Consider the following 16,977-nt stretch of genomic DNA (forward strand, 5'->3'; position numbering starts at 1 on the left):
GGAGAAGAAAGAGGAGTAATAAAAACTTTTGCAAAATGAACTTACACGACCTGCTGCAATGAAAAGGAAGGTAGGAAGGAGAAGAAAGAGGAGTAATAAAAACTTTTGCAAAATGAACTTACACGACCTGCTGCTTTTAATTAAAATATTTCCATAGAGTCACATTATCTAATGTGGCTACATTAAAAATTAAGATCACTAAGACAAAGAACATTACTCACCACTCAGTTCTACAAGGGTTAAGTTGTAATCCACTGCAGCTGACCACCAACAGTGCACCCAGAAAGGAATCCAGGATGAAAAAGAGATGAGGTACTCTGTGCCTTGGAAAAGCAAGCCCTTAAATAGTTGGATGCATACTTCAGGAAGAATTTCAATAACCCCAGATTCTTGCATCTTCCCATACACAGAAAAGCACTAAAATTATTAATTTGAGCTGTCTATTCTTTGTGACTAGCAGTAATCTTTTACTAAGATATATATAGGTGGCTCGGTGGTAAAGAATCCACCTACCAATGCAGGCCAACACCTGCTAACGCAGGGTTCAATCCCTGGGTCAGGAAGATCCCCTGGAGAAGGAAATGGCAACCCACTCCAATATTCTTGCCTGGAAGATCCCATGGACAGAGAAGCCTGGTGGGCTACAGTCCATGGGGTCACAAAAGAGTTGGACACAACTTAGCAACTCAACAGCAACATACTTGACTGCATGAATTTCCCAGCCAAAAACCATATATACTTTGGCTCCTCTTTAAAGCAGTCTCCTCAGAGCTACTGAGTGGCTATCTCTCAGGCTTTAGTCCTCAGCAAGAGCCTAAATAAAACTGAAACTCACAACTCTTATGCTATCTTTTTCTAAGTCGACACTAAGCATTTATTTAACTTACATAGATACAGCCACACACTTGATAAAGAGAGAGATGAAGAGGAAAAAATGTACATAGTGCAGACGTTTCAACTTACCTTCCCCTTCATTCAAGGAACATAAGAGAGATTTCCATCTGTTCCTCACTCATGGTAAATCACAATGTATCTGTGTAAGGCAAGCATCTCACTGAGCTGAATAGGAGAGTTGGCACGCAAAAGGAGATACCGTTTGCACAGTATGCCTCCACACAAACTTACTACCTTATCTAGTACTCTAATGAGAAAATATCAATTTCTTCCAAAGCGGGAGATTAAACTTTCTAAAGAGATGTTCAAAGAAAATGTTGATTGCATGTAATATTCACATTCTGGGATCATCTTAAAATCTATTGCTTAAGCAAGATATAATTTTTCAGTATAAATTTAGTGTCCCCAAAATTTGCCAGAGGGTACCAAAGAGCAACTGAAAAATTACTAAATCTCCAAGTAATATTTATGAGATTTCATTTATAAAAAGGACCCCAAATAAAAAGACATAAAGTTATTTTTTAAATTATGCCAAGATTCTTTTTTAATTACTTATTTTAAGTAAGCTGCTACTGCTGCTGCTAAGTCGATTCAGTCATGTCCGACTCTGTGCAACCCCATAGACTGCAGCCCACCAGGCTCCCCGGTCCCTGGGATTCTCCAGGCAAGAACACTGGAGTGGGTTTGAATGCCTATTCATTCCCTTCTTGAAAGATATGAAAATTAACACCATAGTTTCTCCCACCATCCCTCCCTCAATTCCTACTCTTTATTCATTACACAAGTATTTTAATGTTGTAAAAGTTGGTAACATGACAGTCTGATTGTGATCATATTCCTCGTACTGTGCTGTGCTGTACTTGGTCACTCATTTGGATCTGACTCTTTCTGAACCCATGGACTGTAGCCCACCAGGCTCCTCTGTCCATGGGGATTCTCCAGGCAAGAATACTGCTGTGGGTTGCTATGCCCTCTTCCAGGGGATCTTCCCAACCCAGAGATCGAACACAGATCATTTGCTAATTCCATGAGTTTCACCACTATTCCATGCATCATGACATTGTCATTTATCTCTTAATGTGCTACATTTTGTCATCACGTATATTTTTCAAGATTGGATCACTGAGACCATATAGTTCAGAATGCCTGTTTTACAGCTTTCCACTTGTATACCCAATCCACTTGATATTGGTAGATACTTGTTCCATTGCCTTCAGACAGTGACTGATCCCATTAAGAAACATGGCACCAAACATATTTTTCCCCTGTTAAGATCTAAATTTTCTTACCACTAAATTTTCCTTTATTCCTAAAACAGTAATTTCCCCTGAAAGTGAAAGTGAAGTCGCTCAGTCATGCCCGACTCTTTGCAACCCCATGGATAGTAGCCTGCACCAAGCTCCTCCGTCCATGGGATTTTCAAGGCAAGAGTACTGGAGTGGGTTGCCATTTCCTTCTTCAGGGAATCTTCCCAACCCAGGGATTGAACCCAGGTCTCTCACATTGTAGACAGACGCTTTACCGTCTGAGCGAGAGGTGTCTTAATTTTCATTATTCTATATCAAGATTGTAGATTTTTTCTTCCTAGGATAAACTGTGCCTTTTTAATATTCAAATTCACTTTTTTATTTAGGTCAAGAAAATTGTCTTCTATTATATTTTTACTTGATACTTTTTCCCTTATGTCTTAAAGTTACATAAATTTAGTTCAGTTCAGTCACTCTGTCATGTCCGACTCTTTGTGACCCCATGAACCACAGCACGCCAGGCCTCCCTGTCCGTCACCAATTCCCAGAGCTTACCCAAACTCATGTCCATTGAGTTGGTGATGTCATCGAACCATCTCATCCTCTGTCATCCCCTTCTCCTCCTGCCCTCAATCTTTCCCAGCATCAGGGTCTTTTCAAATGAGTCAGCTCTTTGCATCAGGTGGCCAAAGTTTTGGAGTTTCAGCCTCAACATCAGTCCTTCCAATGAACACCCAGGACTGACCTCCTTTAGGATGGACTTGTTGGATCTCCTTGCAGTCCAAGGGACTCTCAAGAGTCTTCTCCAACATCACAGTTCAAAAGCACCAATTCTTCGGCACTCAGCTTTCTTTATAGTCCATCTCTCACATCCATACATGACCACTGGAAAAACCATAGCCTTGACTAGACAGACCTTTGTTGGCAAAGTAATGTCTCTGCTTTTGAATATGCTGTCTGGGTTGGTCATAACTTTCCTTCCAAGCAGTAAGCGTCTTTTAGTTTCATGGCTGCAATCACCATCTGCAGTGATTTTGGAGCCCCCAAAAATAAAGTCAGCCACTGTTTCCACTGTTTCCCCATCTATTTCCCATGAAGTGACGGGACCAGATGCCATGATTTTAGTTTTCTGAATGTTGAGCTTTAAGCCAACTTTTTCACTCTCCTCTTTCACTTTCCTCAAGAGGCTCTTTAGTTCTTCTTCACTTTCTGCCATAATGGTGGTTTCATCTGCATATCTGAGGTTATTGATATTTCTCCTGGCAATCTTGATTCCAGCTTGTGCTTCCTCCACCCAGCGTTTCTCATGATGCACTCTGCATATATGGTAAATAAGCAGGGTGACAATATACAGCCTTGACATACTCCTTTTCCTATTTGGAACCAGTCTGTTGTTCCATATCCAGTTCTAATTGTTGCTTCCTGACCTGCATATAGGTTTCTCAAGAGGCAGGTCAGGTGGTCTGGTATGCCCATCTCTTTCAGAATTTTCCATTTTATTGTGATCCAGTCAAAGGCTTTGGCATAAAGCAGAAATAGATGTTTTTCTGGAACTCTCTTGCTTTTTCAATGATCCAACAGATGTTGGCAATTTGATCTCTGGTTCCTCTGCCTTTTCTAAAACCAGCTTGAACATCTGGAAGTTCACGGTTCACATATTGCTGAAGCCTGAGAGCTTCAGAAGGCAGACAGACTGAAACCACAATCACAGACAACTAGCCAATCTGATCGCATGGACCACAGCTTGTCTAACTCAGTGAAACTAAGCCATGCCTTGTGGGGCCACCCAAGAAAGATGAGTCATGGTGGAGAGGTCTAATAGTATGTGGTCCCCTGGAGAAGGGAATGGCAAACCACTCAGTATTCTTGCCTTGAGAACCCCATGAACAGTATGAAAAGGTAAAAAGACAGGACACTGAAAGATGAACTTCCCAGGTGGGTAGGTGCCCAATATGCTACTGGAGATCAGTGGAGAAATAACTCCAGAAAGAATGAAGGAACAGAACCAAATCAAAAGCAACACCCAGTTGTGGATGGGATTTGTGATAGAAGCAAGGTCCGATGCTGTAAAGAACAATATTGCATAGGAACCTGGAATGCTAGGTCCACGAATCAAGGCAAATTGGAAGTGGTCAAACAGGAGATGGCAAGAATGAAGATCAATATTCTAGGAATTAGCAAACTAAGATGGACTGGAATGGGTGAATTTAACTCAGATGACCATTATATCTACTACTGTGGGTAGGAATCCCTTAGAAGAAATGGAGTAGCCATCATAGTCAACAAAAGAGTCTGAAATGCAGTAGTTGGATGCAATCTCAAAAACGACAGAATGATCTGTTCATTTCCAACACAAACCATTCAATATCACAATAATCCAAGTCTATGCCCTGACCAGCAACGCTGAAGAAGCTGAAGTTGAATGGTTCTACGAAGACCCACAAGACCTTCTAGAACTAACACCCCAAAAAGATGTCCTTTTCATTATAGGGGACTGGAATGCAAAACTAGGAAGTCAAGAAACACCTGGAGTAACAGGCAAATTTGGCCTTGGAGTACAGAATGAAGCAGGGCAAAGGCTAATAGAGTTCTGCCAAGAGAACGCACTGGTCATAGCAAACACCCTCTTCCAACAACACAAGAGAAGACTTTACACATGGACATCACCAGATGGTCAACACCAAAATCAGATTGATTATATTCTTTGCAGCCAAAGATGGAGAAGCTTTATACAGTCAGCAAAAACAAGACCGGGAGCTGACTGTGGCTCAGATCATGAATTCCTTATGGCCAAATTCAGACTGAAATTGAAGAAAGTGGGGGAAACCACTAGACCATTCAGGTATGACCTAAATCAAATCCCTTATGATTATACAGTGGAGGTGAGAAATAGATTTAAGGGACTAGATCCGATAGACAGAGTGCCTGATGATCTATGGATGGAGGTTCACGACATTGTACAGGAGACAGGGATCAAGACCACCCCCAAGAAAAAGGCTTGTTACATAAGTACATAATTTACATACATACCCAATCAATATTCCTTGAATGCATAAATGATATGCTGGAATACTTTTTTTCCGTTCCATTTATTCCATTCTTTTCTTCAGAAAATAAATTATACTTCTCTTCATTTCCTTTTCTCTGTCTTCCATCCTGACCACTTTTTTATATCCCTTCTCCCTCCCCTTTTTTTCCCCCCACACTGCAGGATCTTAGTTCTTCCACCAGGAATGTAACCTGGGCCCCAGGCAGTGAAAGCACTGAGTCCTAGCTGTGGGACCCCCAGGGGATTCCCATATACCCTTTTTAATACGTCTGTCTTTTCCATTTTGTTTTTATGATTCCTCAAGCCTATTCAGCACTTTTACCTCTGGCTGCGTTTTCAGCATTGTGCTGCTTCTTTTTCCTCTTATCATTTCTGAAGTGTGCTTCATCTCTGTAATGATTTTGTTTTCTTGCAGTTCTTCCCTAAATTCTACTGACACACCATTCATTTTCTGCTTGATTTATTATAGTCTCTTCACAGAACCCTCTGAGCAGTCCTTTAGGAAACACAGTGTAATTTCTTTAAAATATATACACCTATTTGTCTAAACTCTTCCTATGTTTTGGGGTAACTTTTATGATTATTTTTTTCTACTTCCTTTAAAATGAAGACAGTGAGTCTTCTTTAAATGGAGCCAACTATTAGCTAAGGAATAATGTGGACAGGGGAGAGCAATCTTGAGTAGTCCACAAAGTCAGTTCAGGTTCATGGCGGTAGGTAAATCTATCACAATTTATATGGCGGGCTAGGAGTTCTGGTGCATATGTTAAGCTAACCGTTTTCATCAGAATGAAAGGAAAGAGCCATCTGGACACCTTCATCTACTTCAAAAGGGTGCCCACTGCCAACATTCCTGGCTGGTAAAACATACAGATTACAAAAGAGATTGGAATATATACAGCCCCTAGTTTGGACCCCTCACTTTCAGCTACAGACAGCCCCCTCTCTCTCACTGTCCAGGCTTCCTTAGGAGTGAAAGTTCATGGAGGTAACACTTCTGCTCAGTGTCTTTCAGCATCACAATGGAATATTTTCCAGTCCGCAGTGAAATACTGAAATGGTAATGAAGACGGCTGGTGATTAATAAACCCAGGGATAAACAGGGTCAAAATGAGTTAGAACCAAAGGATGTGTCACTGAAAGCAATGCTTGGGAGAGACAGAAAGGGGATGACTCACATCCAGAATTATGCAGGAGGCAGAGGTAAGTGTGTAAGAAATTCTAATATTGGGATTTAGAGCTTGAGGACTGCGGAACTTCAGAACCGATCTGTGCCACTGGTTAGACAACCAATGAAGTTCTGATTACCTACATTTATTCACCTGACTCATATTTCTAGTACCTATACACAAAAAAACCAACAGATGAACAATTCAAATCACAGCCCTGATTGCTCTGCTCCTTCCCAAGTGCCTCCTCTTGCCATTCCTAGCAATTCAGAAGCCCCAGCTGACTCAGACCAGGAGATCAGGAGCCATAGTTGGGGTGAGGGAGGGGACAATGTCAAGGTGGGGAGGGAGGATGTGATTGCTGAAATTGGCCAGAGGGCAAGTCCAGAGGTGGGAGACTTAATGCTTTGCCCTGGGAGAAAGTACCCCATCATCTCTGAGGATTAGTGCTTCTGTCAATCAAGTCCTTTCTAGGATATGAGTAGGTGAAAAACAGAGCTTCCCTGCTCCCCTTTATTCTGCTGCTGTTTGGACAGATTTAGATAATCATGATATCCAGCCTGTCTTAGACTCTAATCCCAGCTCTACCTTTTACTTCCTTACTCTCAGGGTAAGCTTAGACTCTTTAGCCTATCTGAACCTTGGTTTCTTCATAAGTGAGAGGTACAATCTACTATGCATAAAATAAATAAGCTACCAAGATACACTGGACAGCAAATATGGCCACTATTTTATAGTAACTATAAATAGAGTATAATCTTTAAAATTAGTGAATCGTTATCCTGTACATTGGGCTTCCCAGGTGGTGCTGGTGGTAAAGAACCTGTCTGCCAATGCAGAAGACATAAGAGACATGGGTTCAATTCCTGGGTCTGGACGATCCCCTGGAGGAGGGCATGGCAACCCACTCCAGTATTCTTGCCTAGAGAATCCCACCAACAGAGGAGCCTGGTGGGCTACAGTCCATATGGTTGCAAAGAGCTGGACACAACTGCAGCGACTTAGCATGCACACATGCACATCTTGTACATCTGCGATTTATATCGTATTGTAAAGCAACTATATCTCAACAACAAAGAAAATTAATGCCCCCCCCCAAAGGGATGTCAGTTTTCTTTTAGAAAAGGGATGTCTCTTTTCTGTTAGAGATGCCATTCCTACCACTGAGAACTACTAACCTGGGTCTCCATGGACTAGTCCTCATTTGGTGACTTGTGTACTGCCACAGCATAGGAGATATCCTGTGACTCTAAAGAATTATAGGATGAGTCTTTAGGTTTGAGACATTTGAGAGAAATCTGGGGCATTTGGGGACAGGTTGCAGCTGGGATCATTTTATTCTTTCATTGAATATGAGGGGGTTGTTTTCCCTTGTTTTTCATCCTTTTGCTACTTTAGATGAGTTCTAAGGGAGCAAAGAGGAGTAAAAATGCTTTTACAAGGACATATTTAACCAGAAACTCCCTAAGTTTGGCTGTACGCAGGTCAGGAAGCAACAGTTAGAACTGGACATGGAACAACAGACCGGTTCCAAATAGGGAAAGAAGTACGTCAAGGCTGTATATTGGCATTCTGCTTATTTAACTTATATGCAGAGTATATCATGAGAAACACTGGGCTGGAGGAAGCACAAGCTGGAATCAAGACTGCCAGGAGAAATAACAATAACCTCAGATATGCAGATGACACCACCCTTATGGCAGAAAGTGAAGAAGAACTAAAGAGCCTCTTGATGAGTGTGAAAGAGGAGAGTGAAAAAGTTGGCTTAAAGCTCAACTTTCAGAAAACTAAAATCATGGCATCTGGTCCCGGCACTTCATGGCAAATAGATGGGGAAACAGTGGAAACAGTCAGATCAGATCACATCACATCACTCAGTCGTGTCTGACTCTTTGTGACCCCATGAATCGCAGCATGCCAGGCCTCCCTGTCCATCACCAACTACCGGAGTTCACTCAGATTCACATCCATCGAGTCAGTGATGCCATCCAGTCATCTCATCCTCTGTCGTCCCCTTCTCCTCCTGCCCCAATCCCTCCCAGCATCAGAGTCTTTTCCAATGAGTCAACACTTCCAATGAGGTGGCCAAAGTACTGGAGTTTCAGCTTTAGCATCATTCCTTCCAAAGAAATCCCAGGACTGATCTCCTTCAGAATGGACTGTTTGGATCTCCTTGCAGTCCAAGGGACTCTCAAGGGTCTTCTCTAACACCACAGTTCAAAAGCCTCAATTCTTCGGTGCTCAGCCTTCTTCACAGTCCCACTCTCACATCCATACATGGCCATAGGAAAAACCATAGCCTTGACTAGACGAACATTTGTTGACAAAGTAATGTCTCTGCTTTTGAATATGCTATCTAGGTTGGTCATAACTTTCCTTCCAAGGAGTAAGCAAGTGTCTTTTAATTTCATGGCTGCAGTCACCATCTGTAGTGATTTTGGAGCCCAGAAAAATAAAGTCTGACACTGTTTCCACTGTTTCCCCATCTATTTCCCACGAAGTGGTGGGACCGGATGCCATGATCTTCGTTTTCTGAATGTTGAGCTTTAAGCCAGCTTTTTCACTCTCCACTTTGACTTTCATCAAGAGGCTTTTGAGTTCCTTTTCACTTTCTGCCATAAGGGTGGTGTCATCTGCATATCTGACGTTATTGATATTTCTCCCGGAAATCTTGATTCCAGCTTGTGCTTCTTCCAGTCCAGCATTTCTCATGATGTACTCTGCATATAAGTTAAATAAACAGGGTGACAATATACGGCCTTGATGAACTCCTTTTCCTATTTGGAACCAGTCTGTTGTTCCATGTCCAGTTCTAACTGTTGCTTCCTGACCTGCATACAGATTTCTCAAGAGGCAGATCAGGTGGTCTGGTATTCCCATCTCTTTCAGAATTTTCCACAGTTTATTGTGATCCACACAGTCAAAGGCTTTGGCACAGTCAATAAAGCAGAAACAGATGTTTTTCTGGAACTCTCTTGCTTTTTCTATGATCCAGTGGATGTTGGCAATTTGATCTCTGGTTCCTCTGCCTTTTTTAAAACCAGCTTGAACATCAGGAAGTTCACGGTTCACATACTGCTGAAGCCTGGCTTGGAGAATTTTGAGCATTACTTTACTAGCGTGTGAGATGAGTGCAATTGTGCGGTAGTTTGAGCATTCTCTGGCATTGCCTTTCTTTGGGATTGGAATGAAAACTGACCTTTTCCAGTCCTGTGGCCACTGCTGAGTTTTCCAAATTTGCTGGCATATTGAGTGCAGCACTTTCACAGCATCATCTTTCAGGATTTGGAATAGCTCAACTGGAATTCCATCACCTCCACTTTGTTCTAGTGATGCTTTCTAAGGCCCACTTGACTTCACATGCCAGGATGTCTGGCTCTAGGTCAGTGATCACACCATCGTGATTATCTGGGTTGTGAAGATCTTTTTTGTACAGTTCTTCTGTGTATTCTTGCCATCTCTTCTTAATATCTTCTGCTTCTGTTAGGTCCATACCATTTCTGTCCTTTATTGAGCTAATCTTTGCATGAAATGTTCCTTTGTTATCTCTGATTTTCTTGAAGAGATCCCTAGTCTTTCCCATTCTGTTGTTTTCCTCTATTTCTTTGCATTGATCGCTGAAGAAGGTAGCTGACTTTATTTTGGGGGGCTCCAAAATCACTGCAGATGGTGATTGCAGCCATGAAATTAAAAGATGCTTACTCCCTGGAAGGAAAGTTATGACCAACCTAGACTGCATATTAAAAAGCAGAGACATTACTTTGTCAACAAAGGTCCGTCTAGTCAAGGCTATGGTTTTTCCAGTGGTCATGTATGGATGTGAGAGTTGGACTATAAAGAAAGCTGAGGTCTGAAGGATTGATGCTTTTGAGCTGTGGTGTGGGAGAAGACTCTTGAGAGTCCCTTGGGCTGCAAGGAGATCCAACCAGTCCATCCTAAAGGAGATCAGTCCTGGGTGTTCATTGGAAGGACTGATGTTGAAGCTGAAACTCCAGTACTTTGGCCACCTGATGCAAAGAGCTGACTGATTTGAAAAGAACCTGATGCTGGGAAAGATTGAGGGCAGGAGGAGAAGGGGACAACAGAGGATGAGATGGCTGGATGGCATCACCGACTCAATGGACATGGGTTTGAGTGGACTCCGGGAGTTGGTGATGGACAGGGAGGCCTGGCGTGCTGCAGCTCATGGGGTCCCAAAGAGTCAGACATGACTGAACTGAACTGACTGATATGTGCAGAGGAAGTCTGGGGGTTTAGAGCATGGAGTTTCAAGTCAATTTAAACACTGCCTTCATCACTCATGAGATCTTGGACCAGTGGCTTAATCTCTCAATGCCTCAGTTTCAGGATAGGAAAAAAAAAAAAAATGGAGATAATAAAATCTTAATGATAAGCTTATTTGGGGGGCTTAAATAAAATAACTCATTTTAAACAGTGAGCAAATAGTAGAAAAATCAAAAAATACTATGTACTATTATTATAAATTTGCCTTACATTACCAATTTAAGAAAACAAAGGAGAATTGGTTGATTTGCCAAACGTAAATCTGGGTTCAGTTCAGTTCAGTCACTCAGTCGTGTCTGACTCTTTGCGACCCCATGAATTGCAGCACGCCAGGCCTGCCTGTCCATCACCAGCTCCCGGAGTTCACTCAAACTCACATCCATCAAGTCAGTGATGCCATCCAGCCATCTCATCCTCTGTCGTCCCCTTTTCCTCCTGCCCCCAATCCCTCCCAGCATCAGAGTCTTTTCCAATGAGTCAACTCTTCGCATGAGGTGGCCAAGTACTGGAGTTTCAGCTTTAGCATCATTCCTTCCAAAGAAATCCCAGGGCTGATCTCCTTTAGAATGGACTGGTTGGATCTCCTTGCAGTAGGCCCTACTAATGCTCAAGTGTTTATATCTACATCCAAATAAGAAAATACTGCGTTCTTTTCCCTGAAGAAACAGTAAGTGACACTTCCTTGTAGTTCTATGCCACCAGTATCAGTGGAATAGAGTAGGGCAATGGCACCCCACTCCAGTGCTCTTGCCTGGAAAATCCCATGGACGGAGGAGCCTGGTGGGCTGCAGTCCATGGGGTCGCTAAGAGTCAGACACGACTGAGAGACTTCACTTTCACTTTTCACTTTCATGCATTGGAGAAGGAAATGGCAACCCACTCCAGTGTTCTTGCCTGGAGAATCCCAGGGACGGGAGAGCCTGGTGGGCTGCCGTCTATGGGGTCGCACAGAATCAGACACAACTGCAGCGATTTAGCAGCAGCAGCAGATAAGGAATAAAAGTGACTTGTCTAAGATCCCACAATAAGGTCTCAATAATTTAGAACTACTCTCTTTTTGTCCTCACTTTGACCCGTGGACCCTCAACAGAGAGGTACAGCGGTGCTGAAGGAACATGAGCCATCCTCTACCTCTCGTAGGTCCTGGAGAAAATAAAATACCAAAATAGACAGAGGTGGCGCACTTTTCCTCTTTTTAGCCCTGCAATTTAGGAAGGCTTAGAATGAGTGAACAGAAGTTTTCTCAAATCCTACATGGAATAAGGTAAGGTATGGAAGGAAAGAAGGAAGGAAAAAAAAAGGAAGAAAGAAAGGAAGGGAGTGAGGAGAGGAGAAAGGGGGGCGGGAAGGAAAGAAGGAAACCTACTTCTGACCTAAAAATATAAGTTGCCAATCTTAAACTCTCACACACCTGTGTAATTTAAGAATTTTATGTCCTACAATCTCTGTGAAAGCAACTTACAGTCATGCTTGACATTATCGATTGATGTCAAGATTAACTTAACAAAAAAAAAAAAAAAAGATGAAGCCTGAAGGGATAACAGCAAGAGATATTAGGAATGTTAAGCCTACAAATTGCTCAATACTGGCCTGTTATTGGGAGCTGAACATTGTTTCACTGATGGGAGACTGACTACAGAAGCAGTGATCTGTAGATTAAAGAAACATCTTTATAGCTGTCTTCTCTGTCTATAGTCTGTGGGTGAGCATCCAGATCACATATCTTTCTGGTATGATGGACGAGGCCTTTAAGACATGCCTTTATGGCGATGCCAACAATTTTATGATAATGACTAGTCCCAATCTGGAACAAGATCCATGTACAGTGTCACAATACAGTTAACTTAAGTACATGGACAGGCAGAAAACATTTAAATGGGCTTCCCCCTAGAAGATGCCCTCTTTCTAGTTCTTCCACTAATGTTTAGTCCATGTTTTGCTGTACCAATTCCTTTCACAGTATAAAGGAAGCTTTCATTTCTTAGCCTTTGAACAAGAACCATAACTCCCAGATTGAGTTTGAGTTGAAAACAGTGATCACTATTAAACATCCTCCGTGGAGGTCAGCACTTTTAAATGTGTGAAAGTGTTAGTCACTCAGTCATGTCCGAATCTTTGCAACCTCACAGGCTGTAGCCCACCAGGCTCCTCTGTCCGTGGAATTCTCCAGGCAAGTATACTGGAGTAGGTTGCCATTCCCTTCTCCAGGGGATCTTCCTGACCCAGGGATCAAACCAAGGTTTTCCACATTGCTGGCAGATTCTTATCTGAGCTATCAAGGAAGCCCCAAGAACACTGGATTGAGTAGCCATTGTAACTGTCCACTAATCCTGCTTATTAATCAGGGAGGCTAACTACAGAACAGCTGCAAACAAAGTAAAGCTGTCAGTGGCAGAGACCTGGTTAGGACTAATGATACATTTGCTGGGAGACTTCTCTAAAAACAGCTGAGGAAATAAGCTGCTGCTGCTGCTGCTAAGGCGCGTCAGTCGTGTCCGACTCTGTGCGACCCCGTAGACAGCAGCCCACCAGGCTCCCCCGTCCCTGGGCTTCTCCAGGCAAGAACACTGGAGTGGGTTGCCATTGCCTTCTCCAATGCATGAAAGTGAAGTCGCTCAGTCGTGTCCGACTCTTAGCGACCTCATGGACTGCAGCCCACCATGCTCCTCCGTCCACGGGATTTTCCAGGTAAGAGTTCTGGAGTGGGGAGCCATTACCTTCTCTGGGAGAAATAAGCTAGAGGCATGTAATAGTCAATAGGTCAGTCTTTCTATTAGTTGAATTTACATGTTTTTTATCCTTATCTTTTTCTCTCTTAAACTAAGTAAACAATGTCTGGAAGATAATTAGGCATCTCAGACACCATGAAGCCATTCATCTTCAAAGATTTGCCTGACAATTTGATACAATGTTGAGACGACTTCAGTTTCTTAATTTCCTTCATATAGCAATCACTTAAATAATTGAAACAAATTTTCTAAGTCATATCCTTTCCTATTTATTCATAATTATCCAATCAATTGAAGTACTTTCCTGTAACTTCAACCATAATATAATAAGTGCTATAATCAGATAAGTTTAAGTTTAATCAACTCAGACTTCTATGTCTATGGAAATGTTTTAGTAATCTAAATTAAAATCACCCCCGATAATTCACTCACTTCTCTCAACGGCATTGGATAGTTCAGGGAGGGGCACATGTCAGTGGGTTAGCATTCAGCGGCTTTGTGTTGTATTGAGCAAAAGTTATTTTCTTTAAGCACAATATATATACTGCATTTTAATATCTCTATAGATTTCCCTATTGACAAGAGGAAAGCACAGCAAATTTACTAAATACATTTGAACTGAATGGCCCAGGGTTATTAATCATTACATCTCTGTATTTTAAGGACATGAATTTGCTTGCTTAAAAGCCATCGGATAAAATTGTAGTGTCTATATATTGAAGGGCAGGTGAACTCAGTCTCATTAGAGTCCATGCTAACAGTACAGAAAAGCATACACAAACTGAGCTTTGGGAATAATCCACTTTGTTTTAAAAATCCATTTATAATATAAATACACACACACACACACATATTTAGATCTATAGAGCTATGGAAGGCAAAAGTCTATTAAACCAGGAAGCTAATTCGGCAGTCTCTCAGTACACAGTGATATCAATACTGTATATTGATTGGCGCTTTTTTCCAATTATACATTCTAGCAACACTTGGAAAATGCAGAAAATGATGAAGAAAGTTAAAATAATAGGCTGCTGTGCTGTTGTGTTTAGTCGCTTCAGTTGTGTCCAACTCTTTGAGACCCCATGGACTGCAGCCCACCAGGCTCCTCTGTCCATGACATTCTCCAGGCAAGAGTACTGGAGTGGGTTTCCATGCCCTTCTCCAGGGCATCTTCCCCACCCAGGGATCAAACCCACCTCCTGCATCTCCTGCCTTGCAAGCAGATTCTTTCCTGCTGAGCCGCCAGGGAAGCCCCATAAATCCCATTTATTATTAGAAATATACTTATTACCATTTTAAACATATAGAAAAGTATAAAAAAGGAAATAAAAATCACTTATAATGTCAATATTAAGAGACAACCACTTAAACAGTTTGTACACACACATATACAAGGACTTACATATATAAGCTTTCCTTCAATTGAGATTTTACTACTATATATGAAAATGCAACTTCTTACCTGGAGGTTTTCACTTGAAGTTGTACCATTAATTTTCTTTTTGTATTATATACGGTCAGGCCACTCAAGACAGCTGTTCTCTTGCTCTCTGGGCATCCCCTGCCCAACCAATGCCTGTTTCACCTACACTTTACACACAGGGCTGACCGTCCTATGTACTTGGCCCAGTACTTCTAGGTGTCGTCCTACACACAGGCACCAGCTGGTGCTTGTTTTTATCAAAGAGGTGGTGAGGGGCACGCCCCTCTGCTGGTTTCCCTGGTAACTAATGGACCACCTGATGTCAATTTCCCTATAATTGGCAAGTTCCCCTTCCTCCCCTGGAGCAAAGACTGCTGCTAAGTCCTTCCTGCCTTCTACTGCACACAGTGGGGTGTTGCTCCAGGACCTTGCTTCAGAAAAGCTCCCCCATCCTTTAAACCACTGGTGTCTGTGTTGCTGACTCCAAGCTCTTCGGTCTTAAAGCCAAGCAAGTGTAGGCCTCATAGGCCTGTGGGGTACAGCTCAGCCTATTATTAACTGTATTTCCAAAATCTGTTTATCATTAATGGCTGTTAGATGATAAGCTCCATAAACACAGGGACTAAATTAAAACTGTCTTGTTCATATAACCGTAACAAGTATGCCATAATTTATTTAACCATTTTCTAATTGTCTAATATTTAGGTGGTTTACAAATTTTCACCCTCATAAATGTTACAATATTATTAATGCATGGATTTCCCCAGTCTTTCCCCTTTATCTAACAGCTGTTTTGTCTCTCTCCCATCCTCAGAGGAGAGCTCTATTTTGCCTATAGAGACTCTGAGCTTTTGTTATGCAGATTTTAAAAGGAAGGTGAAACTTTTGAAAGCTGAAGTTGAAGAACAAGAGGTGTGTGGGCACTAGGTGTAGGAGAGAAATTTTCTGAGAATTTTGGAGGACAAGATGGGGGAATAGGTATGTGAGAGAATTAGATGGGAGGTAAGTATTGGCAGTGGTCTGTGTAAACTCTTCACTGCATTCTTAAAATGTAAGTACAAAAATTGAAGTGAGTCAGGTGGGGGGGGTGCAATTTTGGCTGCTGAACATTCATCCTTCACAATTAGGGTGTCCTAACTTCTGAAACTGTGGTGTTGGAGAAGACTCTTGAGAGTCCCTTGGACTGCAAGGAGATCAAACCAGTCCATCCTAAAGGAAATCAGTCCTGAATATTCATTGGAAGGACTGATACTGAAGCTGAAACTCCAATACTTTGGCCACCTGATGTGAAGAACTGACTCACTGGAAAAGACCCTGATGCTGGGAAAGACTTAAGGCAGGAGGAGAAGGGGACGACAGAGGATGAGATGGTTGAATGGCATCACTGACTCAATGGACATGAGTTTGAGCAAGCTTCAGGAGTTGGTGACGGACAGGGAAGCCTGCTGTGCTGCAGCTCATGGGGTTGCAGAGTTGGATATGACTGAGCAACTGAAATGAACTTCTGAAACAACCCCCAAATCTCAGTGGTTTAACATCATTAAAGTTTAGGACTCACTCATGTCATGGTCCATTAGGGTGTTCAGTGGGTGACTTTAAGGTGGTGACATAGGAACTCCACTTCTTCTTGTGGTGGATCTGACATCCCCCAGGGTCTCTTGAGTTTGGCACTGGCCCTTCTACATCCTGCCTGGACATGAGGAAGCAGAGAGAGCACCACGGACTCTGCAGGAGGTTTAATGGGCCAGACCTAGGTGGAGAACATCACCTTTGCTTCACTGCATTTTCTAGAATTCAGTCAGGTAAACCCCATCTAGCCTCAAGGGAAATTGAAATGTAGCTTCTTGTGTCCCAGAAAAGGTCTTGTAGGTCTTCATAGAACCGTTCAACTTCAGCTTCTTCAGCATTACTGGTTGGGGCATAGACTTGGATTACTGTGATATTGAATGGTTTGCCTTGGAAATGAACAGAGATCATTCTGTCGTTTTTGAGATTGCATCCAAGTACTGCATTTCGGACTCTTTTGTTGACCATGATGGCTACTCCATTTCTTCTGAGGGATTCCTGCCCGCAGTAGTAGATATAATGGTCATCTGAGTTAAATTCACCCATTCCAGTCCATTTCAGTTCACTGATTCCTAGAATGTCGACATTCACTCTTGCCATCTCTTATTTGACCACT

The 16,977-nt window shown here is 42.3% G+C and overlaps 1 long non-coding RNA gene across 6 annotated transcripts in view; it reads right to left on the reverse strand.

Moving 5' to 3' along the window:
- LOC129636914 (uncharacterized) overlaps positions 1-15,029 on the reverse strand; it is a 63,607-nt gene extending 48,578 nt beyond the window's left edge. For all 6 annotated transcript variants that reach the window (XR_008707206.1, XR_008707205.1, XR_008707204.1 and 3 more), the window contains exon 1: positions 14,835-15,029. This is a non-coding gene — a long non-coding RNA (uncharacterized LOC129636914). The remainder of the gene's footprint in view (positions 1-14,834) is intronic.
- Between the last annotated feature and the right edge of the window lie 1,948 nt (positions 15,030-16,977).

The sequence above is a fragment of the Bubalus kerabau genome, chromosome 22 (genome assembly GCF_029407905.1).
Source record: "Bubalus kerabau isolate K-KA32 ecotype Philippines breed swamp buffalo chromosome 22, PCC_UOA_SB_1v2, whole genome shotgun sequence".
NCBI lineage: Eukaryota > Metazoa > Chordata > Mammalia > Artiodactyla > Bovidae > Bubalus > Bubalus kerabau.